The following is a 2,402-nucleotide window of genomic DNA, read 5'->3' as shown; positions in this document are numbered from 1 at the left end:
CAATAGCAGCGGAGTAGTGATGGGATGTGGCCAATGACTGATGGTGGAAATCAAAACACTGCACTTACTAATGCTCTCTCACGTGCAGTTGGTACGTTCATATTTAATTAGTTAAAAAAGTATTGCTGGGATTATCAGTATTTCTGTCATTACAATTATGCGTATTATGAGTTCGAGCTTATTTGAACATGTGAAGTTTTTGAACATAAAAAACAACAACATTAAAATAAAAGATTTATATGCATGCATTCTTGCATACATGTAATTAAAATGACAGGTAAATAAGGTCATGTACTTATTAGCACAAGCTTTCAAATTCGAAAGTCATAATTTTTCCACGTTCAAAAGGAGGAGGAAGAAGTCCGACCCCCTCTCTCTACTTTTATCCTTTGGTAAATCTTATTCTTCAGTTATTTACACATTATTATTTACACATCATATATATTATGCTTATGATGATGGTGAGTATCATTATTATTTGTAGTTTTAAGAGAAAAGTGTCAGTGTAAGCCACTACTGATCTACACATCTAGCAACACCAATACACATTTACATGTGTAATGATAAAGGAATTTTAGGTGATAACTCTGATTATGACGTCTTTATCGACCAATGAAATATTAACAACAATTGCCTGAGAAGCACTGATAGGGGTACTGTCGTACAGCAATATAATTGTAATGTGATGGCATTGTAATCCATTACGTAATGAGAGAAGCAGTATAGCAGCAGCGATGACTGCAGTGTGGTGATAGCGGGACAGTACTGGTGCAGCGATGCCAGTGCAGTTGACTGATTTAAAACAAAATTTAAAAAAAGATACTCAATGGCCAACATACACCATTCCAGCATAATCACAGCAGACAATGGGATCGTATGACTGGAATGGGTAGTCTGACAACAGATTTTACTGCTCCCTAATCACTGTTATTCCCACCGTTTGACCGCGTCGTGCTCGGCGGGACCGTTACCAACACCTAGGTATCTGTTGGGATTCATCTCCAACAATAATCAGGCTGAGAGCACTCAGCTGTAGAAGATATGTCTATACATGGAGAATCAATGGTCACGTCAAGGCTACATTCAGTCTGATATTGTTGATGTGTACATTTATACTTACACTACCGGTCAAAAGTTTGGGGTCACTTAGAAATTCCCGTTGCACTCCATTATAGACAGAATCCCAGCTGAGATCAGTTGCATTGTTTTTTTAACCAGGGCGGCAGTAATCAGATTACATTATGTGCTGACATCATTGCAAATAGGTTTGCCAGTGTTTTTCTAGTTAGTTTTTTAAAATGATATCAGATTAGTGAACATAATGTGCCTTTGGATGATTGAATGAATGGTTGGTGATAATGGGTAATGTAGATATTGTATTAAAGATCTGCCCCCCCCCACTCGGATCAGCTGGTATCCTGTCTATAATGGAGGGGTATGATAATGTCTAAGTGACCCCAAACTTTGGACCGGTAGTGTACGTGCTGACATGAGGCAGAATAGAGCTTGTCCTTTTGACTATTATGTCTTTAAAAACTCATTTAGACCCCTATTAAATGGAAATTTCACTCAATAAAATACTACGCACTCAATACATTTTTTGTTTACAGACACCCAGCACCACCCAACAATATCTAGTATTTCTTTCTACTTTTAAATCTAGAGCATTTTACTTTAAATGTGTGTTAATGGATGAAAAGATGCCATTGAAGGGTAACTCCTAACCACATCCCCTGACTCCATATTCTCTCTGCCATGGTGTGTGACGTGGTGCCAGTTTACCGTGCACATGGCACGAGCCTCCACAGAGTCATCCCCTCTGAATGCGGACCTACCCCCCCCATGTGGCCACAAACCTAACTGCTAGTTGCTGGTCTGGGACCTGCTGAAGAATCAAAACTGAGTTGCAGAATATCGTATGGCTCATTTTTTTTTCTTTTTTTTTTTTAAACATAGAGATTTGTGTCATTTGAGCAATTTAACCCTCGTGTTGTCTTCCCATTAACCATGCACTTGTCCTTCCAGGTCAAAATTGAAAATGAGCATTTTTTGTGCTTCTCCAATGGTTTTTTGTCGCCTTTTCTGATCTATTTGTCACTTTTTCCAGCTTTTGGCGCTTTTTAAACGAAACCAGAGCTGGTTTAATAACAGGTTTTACCCTATTTTTGAATTCATGGTCAACAACCTCATTTATATTGAATTATACATACGTTTTTAGTTAAAAGGCATAAATTTGAATTTTTTGACTACTAGTTAGACAATAGGTGTTGAGTGGATCTCAGATGGGTAGATGTCAAAGTCTAGTCCGTATTCTGATTTGAAACCATTAAAAAAAAAAATTATTATACATACGTTTTTATGAAATATTTTGACTACTAGTTAAGATCAGAGGATGTTGAGTG

This window comes from Etheostoma spectabile, unplaced genomic scaffold (assembly GCF_008692095.1).
Source record: "Etheostoma spectabile isolate EspeVRDwgs_2016 unplaced genomic scaffold, UIUC_Espe_1.0 scaffold394, whole genome shotgun sequence".
Lineage (NCBI taxonomy): Eukaryota > Metazoa > Chordata > Actinopteri > Perciformes > Percidae > Etheostoma > Etheostoma spectabile.
The sequence above is the reverse complement of the archived record's forward strand: the minus strand, read 5'-3'. Positions refer to the sequence as shown.